Source organism: Theropithecus gelada, chromosome X, assembly GCF_003255815.1.
Source record: "Theropithecus gelada isolate Dixy chromosome X, Tgel_1.0, whole genome shotgun sequence".
In the NCBI taxonomy this organism is placed as follows: Eukaryota; Metazoa; Chordata; class Mammalia; order Primates; family Cercopithecidae; genus Theropithecus; species Theropithecus gelada.
In genome coordinates this window covers 94218125-94233289 of record NC_037689.1, presented here as the reverse complement: position 1 = coordinate 94233289, position 15165 = coordinate 94218125, and the positions used below count along the sequence as shown (strand labels likewise).

The 15165-nt window shown below is 36.2% G+C and overlaps 1 pseudogene; it reads left to right on the top strand.

The window, feature by feature from the left end:
• Window positions 1-13395, top strand: part of LOC112615215 — a 175099-nt pseudogene extending 161704 nt beyond the window's left edge.
• Window positions 13396-15165: the final 1770 nt, after the last annotated feature.

The window sequence follows — 15165 nt, the reverse complement described above, 5'->3', positions numbered from 1 at the left end:
AGACCCTGTTTGCCTGGGTATCAGCAGCAGAGGCTGCAGAAGATAGAATATTTCTGAACAGCGAGTGTACCTGTCTGATTCTTGCTGTGGAAGCTTCCTCTCAGGGGTGTACTCCACCCTGTGAGGTGTGGGGTGTCAGACTGCCCCTAGTGGGGGATGTCTCCCAGTTAGGCTACTCAGGGGTCAGGGACCCACTTGAGCAGGGAGTCTGTCCCTTCTCAGATCTCAACCTCCGTGTTGGGAGATCCACTGCTCTCTTCAAAGCTGTCAGACAGATTCGTTTGCATCTGCAGAGGTTTCTGCTGCGTTTTTTATTGTTTACTGTGCCCTTTCCCCAGAGGTGGAGTCTACAGAGACAGGCAGGTTTCCTTGAGCTGCTGTGAGCTCCACCCAGTTCGAGCTTCACAGCAGCTTTGTTTACCTACTTAAGCCTCAGCAATGGCGGGCGCCCCTTCCCCAGCCTCGCTGCTGCCTTGCCGGTAGATCACAGACTGCTGTGCTAGCAATGAGGGAGGCTCTGTGGGTGTGGGACCCTCCCGGCCAGGTGTGGGATATGATCTCCTGGTGTGCCTGTTTGCTTAAAGCGCAGAATTGGGGTGGGAGTTACCCGATTTTCCAGGTGTTGTGTGTCTGAGTTCCCCTGGCTAGGAAAAGGGATTCCCTTCCCCCTTGCGCTTCCCAGGTGAGGCAATGCCTCGCCCTGCTTCAGCTCTCACTGTTCGGGCTGCAGCAGCTGAGCAGCACCGATTGTCCGGCACTCCCCAGTGAGATGAACCCAGTACCTCAGTTGAAAATGCAGAAATCACCGGTCTTCTGTGTCGCTCGCGCTGGGAGATGGAGACTGGAGCTGTTCCTATTCGGCCATCTTGCTCCCATCTCTAAAGATCTTAAATGTTTTAAAAATCTTCATTCTTAAGTGTTTTTATTGGTAAATAGTATTTTAAAATAACACTTTGATATTTTTGTTCCTGTTGGGAATTCGCTAATGTATTTATTGATCCAGTAGCCTTACTGAATTGTTTTATTAATTCCAATAAATTTTGTATAGATTTTCTTGCATTTCCTAATTAGAGAATCATTTTGCATGCAAGTCTTTATAATTTCATTTCTTTTATTTTCATTATCTTACTGTATTTTCCTTGTTTTTGTCTTAACGCACTGGCTTGGATGTCTGATGCCCTATTGAATAGAAGCATTGAGAGTAGGCATGCTTCTCTCACATTGGATTTAAAATAACTGTTTCTAATATTTTAACATTAATGATTGTGTTTGCTTCTAGCTTTTTGCTAGATGCCTTTTATCGGGTTAGTGAAGTTACCGTGTATTCATAGTTTGCTAGATGGTTTTATAGTAAACAAGTATTGGATACCATGAAATATGTTTCTGTATTAAATACTAAGATTATATAGTGAATGTCATGTATTACATTTATAAATTTTCAAATATTAAATAATCAGTCTTTGCATTTAGAATTAGCTGAATTTGACATGATTCTTCAAAACATTTTTAATGCATCTTAGTATTTAGAACACAGTCGATTCTTGTTATTCACAGTAGTTATTTTCTATAAAGTCACCATGAGCATCAAATTAAGCAAAAACTGAATCATTGCTCCTAGCGGAAATACAGGGTTAGGTTCCTGTGAGTCTCTGGCAATATTTTTGTGACTCAATCAACACATAACCTTATTTTATGCATGTTTCTGTTTAAAGACACTTTATTGTCTATATATTGGTGATTCACTAACATTGAGTTTAAGGCCAACAGGACGTAAATCATGCCTGAAAAAGCTTATCTATATTTACTTCTTAAAGCACATCAAAGCTTTCTTTTATTATTATTATTTTTTTTGTTTTTTGTTGAGATGGAGTCTTGCTCTGTCGCCCAGGCTGGAGTGCAGTGGCACGATCTTTGCTCACTGCAAGCTCCGCCTCCTGGGTTCACGCCATTCTCCTGCTTCTGCCTCCCGAGTAGCTGGGACTACAGGCACACACCACCACGCCCGGCTAATTTTTTTGTATTTTTAGTAGAGATGGGGTTTCACTGTGTTAGCCAGGATGGTCTCGATCTACTAACCTGATGATCCGCCTGCCTCGGCCTTTCAAAGTGCTGGGATTACAGGCTTGAGCCACCGCGCTCGGCCAAAGCTTTCTTATACTTGGGAACACTAGACTATGCTTCAGCTTTATGCTTGGAGGTCAATTTAAACAGTAAACTCACCAATAAAAAGCACAAACACGTGAAAAATGTGGCAGTATACAGAGCACTCAAAGAACATTTATTTGCAGTAAGAGAGCTGAAGCAAGAAGCCAGAACACTCTGGGAATATGTATGTTGGATGATGCAAATTTTTCACAGCTCTGTGCATGTCCATCAGTGATCTTGAAAATGCCCTAAATATTGAATTGGATGTTACAGATAAATTTTAGGGAATAAGCAAATTTGCAGATATAGAACCCATGAATAATGAGAACCTACTGTGTTTCCTTTTGGATTTTTTCGTCTATGCTCAGAAGTGAGACCGTCTCCTTCACTGGTTTTGGTAATAGGCTTACACTAGATGTATTCAATGAATAGGGGCAATATTCCCTTTTGTCTTATTTTCTGGAAAAGTTTGCATAATAATTATTATATAATCTTTGAGTTAAAAAATTTTTACATTTGAAAATATTGTACATAATGTGTCCATATTTCAGGGTATATGTGATAATTTAATACATTCATATAATTTTGTACAGATTAAATAAGTATAATTGGGACATCCATCAGCTTAAATATTTGCCTTTTCTTTATGCTAGAACCATTTGAATTGTTCTCTTCTAGTTATTTTGAAATATACAATAGATTATTATATATAATAGTCTACCTACTGATATATCAAACACTGGGTTTGATTTCTTTTATTAAACTATGTATTTGTACACATTAATTGAACTCTCTCATACCTCCTCCTCTCCTATCCTTCCTGGCCTCTGGTAGCAACGAATCTATTCTCTATCTTCATTAGATTCACTTTTGTAGCTCCCACATATGAGTGAGAATATGTGATATTTGTCTTTCTGTGCTTGGCTTATTTCACTTAACATAATGGCTTCCAGTTCAATCTACGTTGCTGCAAATGACAGGATTTTATCTTTTTATGGCTGAATAAAAATTCGTTGTGTATATATACCATGATTTCCTTATCCACTCATCCATTGATGGGCCCCAAGGTTAATTCAACATTTTGGCTACTGTGAATAGTGCTGCAATAAACATAGCAGTGCAGATATCTCTTCAGTATACCGAATTTCCTTCTTTTGGATACATACCCAGTAGTGGAATTGCTGGATCATATGATAGTTCTATTTTTAGTTTTTTGAGGAACTTCCATATAGCTTTCCATACTGACTGTGGTAATTTACATTTCTACAAACAACATATGAACATTTCCCTATTTAAAAATATATATTTTTTGAAACAGGATCTTGCTATTTTGGCTAGGCTCATCTTGAAGTCCTGGGTTCAAGTAATTCTTTCATCTCAGTTTCTCCAGTAACTGGGACTACAGATGCACACCACTGTGTTCAGCTGAGCATTCCCCTTTCTCCACACACTTTCCAGCATCCTTTATTCCCTGTCTTTTTACTTAAAAAAATGTATGATATATATATATTACATATATATGATATATATATACACACACACACACACACACATACATACATACACACACACACATTGAGATAAAGTTTCAATCTGTTTCCTAGGCTGGAGTTCAATAATGTGATCATAGCTCACTTCAGTTGACCTCCTGGGCTCAAGCAATCCTCCCACCTCAGCCTCCCAAGGAGTTAAGACTACAGGCACATGCCATCGTGCCTGGCTAATTTTAAAAATTTTTTCTGCATAAAATCTCACTATGTTGCCCAGGATGGTCTCAAACTCCTGGACTCAAGTGATTCTCCCACCTCAGCCTCCCAAAATGGATTATAGGCATTAACTACCATGTCCAACTCCCTGTCATTTTATAAAACCTACGTTTACTTGGGTGACATGATATCCCATTGTGATTTTGATTTACATATCTCTGATAATTAGTGATATTGAGCATTTTTTCATATACCTGTTGGCCATTTGTATAACTTCTTTTGATAAATGTCTACTCAGCTCTTTTGCCCATTTTAAAACTTAGATTATTCATTTATTTATTTATTTTTTGCATTTGAGTTGTTTGAGGTCCTTGTATATTTTGGATATTAATCCTTTTTCAGATGAATAATTTGTTACTATTTTCTCCCATTCTGAGAGTTGCCTTTTCACTTTGTTAATTGCTTCCTTTTCATGCAGAAGCTGTTTAGCTTGATGTAATCTCACTGTTCTCCTTTTGCTTTTGTTGCCTGTACATTAGACATCTTAGCCCCAAATATTTGCATAGATCTATGTCCTGAAGCATTTCCCCAATCCTTTTGTCGAATACTTTCATAGTTTTAGGTCTTACGTTTAAGCCTTTAATCCATTTTTATTTGATGTTTGTATATGGTGAGAGTTAAGAGCCTAGTATCATTCTGCTGTATATGGTCATTCAGTTTTCCCAGCACAATTTGTTGAAGAGACTGTCCTTTACTTATTGTATGTTCTTGGCAACTTTGTTAAAAATGAGTTAGCTGTAAATGCATGAATTTATATTTGGGTTCTCTATTCTGTTCCAGTGGCTTATGTGTCTGCTTTTATGCCAGTACCATGCTGATTTGTTTAAAATAATTTTGTAGTATATCTTGAAGCAGTGTGGTGCCTCCAGATCCGTTCCTTTTGCTCAGGATGACTTTAGGTATTTGGAGATCTTTTGTGGTCCCACATAAATTTTGAAATTGCTTTTAAAAGAAATTCTGCGAAAAGTGTCATTAATATTGATAAGGATTTCATTTAATTTGTAAACTGCCTTGGATAGTATTGTCATTTTAACTATATTATTGCTTTCAATTAATGATCATGGAATATATTTCCATTGTTTTTGTTTCCTCTTCAATTTCTTGCACCACTGTTTTACAATTTTCCTTGTGTAGAACTTTCACATGTTTGGTTAAATTGATTCCTGTATATTTATTTTATATTCTTTGTAGCTATTGTAGATGGGATTGCTTTTGTGATTTCCTGTTCAGATTGTTTGTGTTGACATATACAAATACTACTGATTTTTGTAGGTTGATTTTGTATCCTAAAACTTGATTGAATTTGCTTATAAGTTGTAACCGTTTTTTGGTGGAATCTTTAAGTTTTTCTAAATATAAGATAATGCCATCTGCAAACAAGGCTATTTTGACTTCTTTCTTTTTAATTTGCATGCCCTCTATTTCTTGTTCTTGCCTAATTTCTCTGGGTAAGACTCCAAGTATTCTGTTGAACAAAAGTAGTTAAAGTGGGAACCTTTATCTTTTTCTAGATCTTAGAGGGAAGGCTTTCAATTTTTCCCCATTCAGTATGATGTTAACTAGGAGTTTGTCGTGTGTGTGTGTGTGTGTGTGTGTGTGTGTGTGTATATATATATATATATATATGCCTTTATTGTTTTGGGGTATCTTCCTTCTCTACCCCAGTTTGTTGAGGGCTTTTATCATAAAGAGATGTTGAATTTTATCAAATGCTTTTTCAGCATCAATTAGAATAAGCATATGGTTTTTGTTCTTGATTCTGTTAATGTGAGGTATCACGTTTACTGTTTTGCATATGTTGAACCGTTCTTATATCCCTGGGATAAATCACAGTCGATTGTGGTGAATGATGTTTTTAATGTGCTGTTGAATTTGGTTGGCTAGTATTTTGTTGAGGATTTTTGCATCAATGTTAATCAGGGGTATTGACCAATAGGTTTCGTGTGTGTGTGTGTGTGTGTGTGTGTGTGTGTGTGTCCTCGTCCTGTGTATGAGTGTAATGCTGGTGAGTTTGGAATTATTCCCCACTCTTCAATTTCTTTTGAAGAGTTTCAGTAGAATTGGCATTAGTTGTTCTTTAAATATTTGGTGAATTCAGCAGTGAAAACATCAGGTCCTGAGCTTTTCTTTGATGGGAGACTTTTTATTATGGCTTTGATAATATTACTCATCTTTGATTTGTTCAGGTTCTCTATTTCTTAATGGTTCAATATTGGTAGGCTGCGTGTATCCAGGAATTTATACATTTCTTCTAGATTTTTGAGTTTGTTGGGATATAGTTGTTCATAATAGTCTCTAATGATTCTTTGTACTTGCTAACATGGTCTCAGTTGTTATGTCTCCATTTTTGTTTCTGATTTTATTTATTTGGGTCTTCTCTATTTTTTCTAAATTAATCTAGCTAAAAGTCTGTGAATTTATCTTTTCAAAAAACCAACTTTTTATTTCATTCTTTTGTATGTTTTTAGTCTCCAATTTTATTTATTTCTGCTTTGATCTTTAATGTTTCTTTTCTTCTGCTAATTTTGGGTCTTTTTTTTTTCTTTCTTGGTTTTCTAGTTCCTTGAGATACATTGTTAGGTTGTTTATTTGAAGTCGTTCTACTGTTTTAACATAGGCATTTATTGCTGTATACATCCCTTTTAGTCCTGCTTTTGCTGTACCTCACAGATTTTGGTATGTTGTATTTCCATTTTTATTTGTTTCGAGACATTTTAAAATTTTCTTCTTGGTTTGTTCATTGACCTGTTGGTCATTTCAGGGCATGTCGTTCAATTTTTATGTGTTAGCATTGTTTCAAAGTTCCTCTTATTATTGACTTCTAATTTTATTCTATTGTGGTCAGAAAATATATTTGATATGATTCCAACTTTTTTGAATTTGTTGAGACTTGTTTTGTGGCCTAAGGTTTGGTTTATTCTACAGAATGTCCCATGTGCTGATAAAAAGAATGTGTGTTCTGCAGCAATTGGGAGAAATGTTCTGTAAATGTCAGTTTGTACTATTTGGTCTAGTGCATAGTTTAATTTTAATGTTTCTTTGTTGATTTTCTGTCTGAATGATCTGTCTATTACTGAGAGTGGAGTATCGAAGGCCACAGTATTATTGCATTGCAGTCTATCTCTCTGATTTAGACCTATTTATGTTTGCTTTATATACCTAGAATCTCCAGTTTTGAATGCACATTTATAGTTGTTATATCCTCTTGCTGAATTGAATCCTTTATCTTTATATAATGACTGTCTTTATCTCTTTTACAATTTTTGAGTTTTAGTCTTTTTTTTTTTTTTTCTGATATAATATAGCTACTCCTGCTCTTTTTTGGTTTCCTGTTGCATGGAATATCTTTTTCTAGCTGTTCATTTTCAGTCTATGTGTTTCTTTATAGAGCAAGTGGGTTTCTTGTAGGAAGCATACCATGTGGTCTTTTTTCTTTACCCATTCTTCCACTCTATGCCTTTTAATTGGAGACTTAAATTTACATTCAATGTTGTTATTGATAACTAAGGACTTACTACTGCCATTTTGTTACTTGTTTTCCGGTTGTTTTATAATTCTTCTTTTTCTTCTTTCTTTTTTATATTGTCTTCCTTTGGGGTTAGGTGATTTTTTCTGGTAGTAGATTTTAATTTTTATTAAATCTGTCATAGATTTTGTATTTTGTTTGCCATGAAACTTACAAGAACATCTTATTAATATAAAAAGTTATTTTGCTGAGTGTGGTGGCTCACTCCCATAATCCCAGCACTTTGCGAGACTGAGGTGGGAGGACTGCTTGAGCCCTGGAGTTTGAGACCAGGTTGGGCAACGCAACAAGACCCCATCTCTACAGGAAAAAAAAAATTGCCAAGTGTGGGGGCACATGTTTGTACGCCCAGCTACTGGGAAGGAGGATCATTTGAGTCCAGGAAGTGGAGGCTGCAGTGAGCCATGTTCATGCCACTGCACTCCAGCCTGGGCAACAGAGTGAGATCTTGTCTCAAAAACAAAAAACACACAAAGTTATTTTAAAGAGCTAACAACTCTTCATACTTCTTCATTATTTTTTTCTTTTTCTTCTCTGACTCTGTATTTTCAAATGTTCTATCTTCAAGTTCACTGATTTTTCCTGTTTCATTCTGCTGTTGAAAGCCTCTAATTTTCAGTTCAGCAAATGCATATCTAATTTCCTAGATTTCTGTTTGCTCTTTTAAAAATTATTTTTATCTCTGTTAAATTTCTTCGATAAATTTCTGAATTACTTTTTTGTGTTATCTTGGAAATCAGTGAGTTTCCTTAAAACTGCTATTTTTTTTGGGTGTATACCCAATAATGGGATTGCTGGGTCAAATGGTATTTCTAGCTCTAGATCCTTGAGGAATTGCTACACTGTCATCCACAATGGTTGAACTAATTTACACTCACACCAACAGTGTAAAAGCATTTCTTACCCAAAGGATTATAAATCATTCTTCTGTAAAGACACTTGCACACGTATGTTTATTATGGCACTGTTTACAATAGCAAAGACTTGGAACCAACCCAAATGCCCATCAATGATAGACTGGATAAAGAAAATGTGGCACATATACACTATGGAATACTGTGCAGCCATAAAAAAGAATGAGTTCATGTCCTTTGCTGGGACATGGATGAAGTTGGAAACCGTCATTCTCAGCAAACTAACACAAGAACAGAAAACCAAACACTGCATGTTCTCACTCATAAGTGGGAGTTGAACAATGAGAACACATGGACACAGGGGTTGGGGTGCATCACACACCTGGGCCTGTCGGGGGCATGGAGGCCTGGGGGAGGGATAGCATTAGGAGAAATACCTAAGGTGGATGCCGGGTTGATGGGTGCAGCAAACCACCACGGCATGTGTATACCTATGTAACAAACCTGCACATTCTGCACATGTACCCCAGAATTTAAAGTTTAATTTAAAAAAACCCACTATTTTTAATTCTTGTTTAGATAATTTACATATTGCCATCTCATTAGGGTCAGTCACTGATTCCTTGCTCTTTCCATCTGTTAAGGCTATAGTTCCCTGTTTGTTGTTGTTTCTTGTGGTTGTATATCTATGTCTTTGAATTGAAGGACTAGTTATTTATTCCAATCTGTCTTGTTTTGGTATTTAGTAGATATGTTTTCTTAGATGTTGTTTGTAATTTATCTACTGATTTTTTTTTTTTTTTAATTTTCTACTATTTTTTTTTTTCTTTTTGGCATTAGATGGCTCTTGAATCCCAGGCTTTTTTTGGTTCTAGTGAACAGAGTGCAGCAGCCTGTCCTGAATGGAATGAATGTCGTACCAAACGAAATATAGTGGTATTGTGGGAAGGCTAGCTTGGGGGTTCCTGCCCAGGGGACCTGTGGAACAATCCTCCTACAACATGGTACTGCTGAATAGCTACTGTAATTTACTATCTCCTCTGGCCAAGTTATAGAGCAGAAATTCCAAGATTGGGGATGGTAGTCCTGCCTTCCCTCTTTGTCTCTGGCTATCCTCGAGGATATTTCTCAATTCTGGTACTCCCAAATGCTTCTTGTGGTTTGAGGCAGGGATAGTTCTCCTTCCAGCATATTCAAGATGGTGAGGAAGCTGGTTGTCCACCTTGATCTCACTTTTTCCAGTGGAGAAACTGTGAGTCAGAGGAAATTTTCCATGTACTTGGTGTTGGGAAGATTGGAGGGAGGGGCACTGAAGATGTGGAAATGTGATTATTTTATTGTCTGCTTGGAATTTTTTTTTTTTTTTATTTCTCTGTGACTTCAGGAACTGATCATACTCATATGTGAGTTTTGGGATATTGCTGGTGATAATCTCAGCACTGTATATTCATTTTTGCTTTTCTGTGGGGGGATAGTGAAGCCAGCTTACATCTATGCCATCATTTTTTGATGACCCTTGAGTTTTTATGTAATTCACCTATAAAAACGCCTGCCTAAAGAAGTGTGGTGGGTTGTTGGTTAGTTTGTTTTTGGGTGGATTTCAAAGTACAAATACAAGATTTTTAAGTAGCTTTTTGTCCAATCATAGCTTCTTTTCTGTTGGTTTTGGAAAATTACATACTTTAGAAAATTGGTTTTTTATTTTATTAATTTTTTAAAAAAATTTGAGATGGGATCTCACTCTGTCACCCAGGCTGGAGTGCAGTGGCACAGTCTTGGCTCACTGCAACCTTTGCCTCCCAGGCTCAAGTGATCCTCCCACTTCAGCCTCCCGAGTACCTGGGACCACAGAGGGCCACCACCACACCCAACTATTTTTTTTTATTTTTGGTAGAGACAAGGTTTCACTATGTTGCCCAGTCTGGTCTCGAACTCCTGAGCTCAAGCAATCTACCTGCCTTGGCAAAGTGCTGGGATTACAAGTGTGAGTCTGTGTATTTTAAAAGAATTTTTGTATAAAGTTGTTCATGCTCTCCTATAATTATGTTCTGTTTTTCTTTTATAGTAGATTTTTATTTTGCCTCTAATCAAAATTATTAGAGTTGTAGAAGGTTTAAAAATTAGCCCAATATTTAGTGTGAAAGTATTTAAATATAAACCTAATAAAAATAACAAATATTGCTATGGTACATTTATGAATTCCCAATCTTGATCTTTCTGGGTTGTCATACTGTAAAACACTGCATAAGGTTTTTGCCCCCTTTTTGAAAACTGTGTAGCACTTATAGCGAAGTGATTATGATGTATCAAAAATTTCATATTTTAAAAATATCTATATTCTCTTGTGTGTTAGATGTTAAAAACAAATAACCAAAGAATTTATTCTTTATTCTAGAGAAGGGGTTAAGGAAATATGAATTAATTCAAGTTGATTTTATCTACTTTCTATAAATATTGATTAGTAATTTATAAATTACACATGGACTGTGATATTTCTCATTCTATTATGGAGTAAAATAAAGTAAATTTAGCATGTTCTTGGGAAGAAAGAGAAGTTAAAGGTTTGTCTTCTTTTATTTTCAAGTATTTGCAATGAGTATTGGAGAAGATTTTAATAAACACACAAAGAATGTAAGGTGGTATTTTGTAGTGGCAACAACATAATGTCAGGCCAGATGTGGTGGCTCATGCCTGTAATCCCGGCACTTTGGGTGGCTGAGGCGGGTGAATCATGAGATCAGGAGTTCGAGACCAGCCTGTCCAAGATGATGAAATCCCGTCTCTACTAAAAATACAAAAAGTAACTGGGTGTGGTGGCAGGTGCCTGTAATCCTAGCTAATTCAGGAGGCTGAAGCAAGAGAACTGTTTGAACCCGGGAGGTGGAGTTTGCAGTGAGCCCAGATCAAGTTGTTGCACTCCAGCATGGGCAACAGGGTGAGGCTCCATCTCAAAAAAATAAAATAAAATAAAATAAAATAAAATAAAGTAACATAATGTCAAACCGGACTACCTCTGTTTTATTCCTGATCAGGTTACTTCTAGACTATTTTTCCTTGTGTAAATTACTTAATTGGACCTAATGTAATCAGATAATGGGAATCTACACTACTTATTAATTTGCAAATTTTATTTATTTTTAAAATATCAACTAGGACCCTTGGATTACCAAATCTAATCTCTGAAAGTCTCCCGCAAAGACAATTAAAATTCCAGGAAAAACTATATATTAAATAGTATGTGAACATAATCAAAGAATTGTATCTAATTTCCCTTCATTAGAAAAAATACATAAAATTAATCAAAAAGACTATATTAAATTTGTACTGACTAATTCCCTAAAAAATGCTGCTGTTTATAAGAGGACTTAAAATGGTTGACTCTCATTATTTAAAAACATCAATTTAATGACTTACTGTATAGATATCATCAAATATTTCCACCATATATATTTCAATTCTGCATATGGAATATATAAAACTAACAGAGGGTTACCACCTTATGTTCCACCTTTTAAGGGGAAGAGCACCGACTATTGATGGTAGGAAGACAGTGAAATAGTCTAATCAAGCAGCAATATTGTACCTAAATATCAAGTGAATTTAATATATCCTAATGGGAACTAATTTTTTCATGGAGAAAATTGTGTCAGATGTATATTTCAAAGTGCATATGGTCAATTTAGTGCCAAAACTTTAGATATGATCTAGTTGTTGTAAATATACCATTGATTCAATCAGAAGAGGTCTATCACAAACTATAAGATTATATTGTTAGCAAAAATCCAAAACAGGATCTAAGCAGAGCAAAGAGATAGGACAGTAAATTGTTTCATTCAAAATCAGAATTTGAAAGTCTGCAATAGAAAACCACAAAAGTACATTACCTGGAGATCATAAGGAAAATGAAAAGACAATCAAAATTATCTCCAGAAAGAGGAAGTTATGGTATCATTGTGTGAGGGTGAGCACTGAAAATAGAAAAATACAGCTTGACCAAAGTTTATGAATATCATTTCATGAAAACAAAAACATAATTTGTAAAAGCAAGTATTAATAATATTAATAGTAGTAATACTTAAAAAGAAAACAACAGGCCACGATGATGAAAGCTGAGGGCACTGAAATAGGAAAAATGCTTACAGAAAATAGCTGATGCCTATTTAATGCTAATAATGACTGGCAAGGTAAAACTTGCAGTAATGTGAATTGGACCAGAAGATCAGAGTGTAACATATAATACTCCAAGGTATGCTAAGTTAGAAGAAAGAACAGATATGTTGGTGGCTTTAATAAAAGATAATGTTGGCTGAGCGCAGTTGCTCATGCCTGTAACCCCAGCACTTTGGGAGGCCGAGGCAGGCAGATCACAAGGTCAAGAGATCGAGACTATCCTGACCAACACGTTGAAACCCCGCTTCTACTAAAAATACGCAAATTAGCCGAGCGTGGTGGTATACACCTGAAATCCCAGCTACTCAGGAGGCTGAGGCAGGAGAATTGTTTGAACCCAGGAGGTGGAGGTTGCAGTGAGCCGAGATCGTGCCACTGCACTCCAGCCTGGGTGACAAGAGCAAAACTCTGTCAAAAAACAACAACAATAACAAAATAATGTTGAATATATAGAATGAGAAGAATCTGAAGGTAAATATGATGAGTTTGGATATAAAAAGAAAAAATGCAGAGGGAAACCTGTTGGTCCTGCATCTATATGAAAGGAGGTTGATCAGAGGGAGAAGAAGAGGATGAGGATGAAGATCTTTCTAAATATAAATTAGATGAAGATGAGGATGAAGATGATGCTGATCTCTCAAAATATAATAATGATGTCAGTGAAGAAGATGATAGTAATAAAAAGAAATCCAATAGAGAAAGTCACTCAGTGCCTCAATCTTCACATTCACTATCTTCATCATGTTCATTCTCCCTTTCAAGTTCAACCTCTAGGTCTAGGTTCCCTTCAAGAAGTTCTAGTTCGCAGTCAAGATCTTGTTCCAGTTCCAGAGAACATTTAAGATCTTCTAGGTTGAAATCAAGATCCAGCTCCAGGTCCCACAGGGGCTCACTAAACAACCCTGAGCCCAGGGCCAACCCTTACAGAACATGATTACTTTACCCAAGCACCACAGGTCATCTGGATCATCCCATTCTGGTTCCCATTCAAGTTCAAAAAATAAATAAAGCATTAAAATTTATGTCTTAATGAAATCTAATACAGTGCATGAATCACATTTTTAAGGACGTTGGTGTTTTTGATGGTCAGAAGTGCTAAATCTGCTAGTAGAGGTACATGCCTTTCATCATGTTTCAGAACAATACAGCTGTGTTTATTTGTGAAGTTAAAAGTAAATAGCATTCTGTTAATAAGCCATAATGTCCCAAAATAGATGCTTTGTCATTCATGGTTTACAACCATTTGCTTCATTTAAAATCATCTCAGCTGTAACAAAGTATTGTTTCCTAATTAAACTCATTTTTCTCATTTCCGCATATATCCTGTCTGGTGGCTAAGACAAGATTATCTGGGCTTGCCTGAACTTTTGGGTATGGAGGCAAAACTGGTAAACTAGTTGGAAACAACATGTTTATGTTACCCTGGGAAAAGAAGTCAACCTGTTTATGTTGTTAACCTATGTCAAAGTGATTCTTACCAAAAAAAAGTTAAACTAAGTTGTAAAGCAGCCAACTAGAAATGTGTTTATTTTGAAATTTCCTGTACTAAGGGTGCCATAGAATCATTGTTTTTCTTTTATCCAGCTTTACTTTTTTTGCACCACCACATTTAACGGAAAAGAATCTTGTGACTTGCAGAAGGAGAAAGGTGTGATTCATTTTCCTTTCTTCCTTTTTTCTTTCTTTTTTTTTTTTTTTTTTTTTTTTTGGGACAAGAGTCTCACTCTTGTTGCCCAGGCTGGAGTGCAATGGCACAGTCTCGGCTCACCACAACCTCCACCTCCTGGGTTCAAGCGATTCTCTTGCCTCAGCCTCCCGAGTAGCTGGGATTACAGGAGTGTGCCACCACGCCTGGCTAATTTTATATTTTTAGTAGAGATGGGGCTTCTCCATGTTGGTCAGGCTGGTCTCGAACTCCCGACCTCAGGTCATCCGCCTGCCTTGACCTCACAAAGTGCTGGGATTACAGGTGTGAGCCACTGCACCCGGCCTCATTTTCCTTTCTGACACATAATTTGGGGCAAGAAAGAAAGTCTAACAGTTTATCTCTTCTTTTCTGATATGGTTGTTTGATAAGAAAAACATCTTATCTAAACATGTTTATCAATATTTTAGGAAGGTTTGTGTGATATTCTTTTAAATCTAGTTATCAAATGTTATAGGGTAGAAAAGGCGAAATCATAGTTAATGAGCAAATTGAAGTAAACTTTTGAAGTATATTTCTCTTTTGATGAAAGGCCAATGGTGACACTGTGAATTTAAGTGAAGATTTGCTTCAAGATGTTTAACTATAAACACACCACATGAAATTTTCTTCTGAATAACAAATGAATGCCTATCTCTGCATGATGTAAGCAAAAATTGTTATTTTCCTATTCATTTGAGACTAACTTATGGCTTAAAATGCTTTCAGAGTTTATTTCTCAAAATTGAAATCTGGTCACATGAAGAAAACACATGTTTTTCTTTGTTTCTTTTTTAGTGTAATTTTAATGACATTATTATATGATGGCCTATGGTGGCATTACCACATTTTGTTAACTCTATTCCAGGCCACTATGATCTTAAGCAAAATGCTTAAGATTGTCTAACATGCATGAGTAACATAATTTGGAGATAATAAATTGTGTTTATTATTTCAAGTGTTAGACTTCATGTCATCACTGTTAATCACCATTTTTACCCTAGAATGGTAGTGCACATT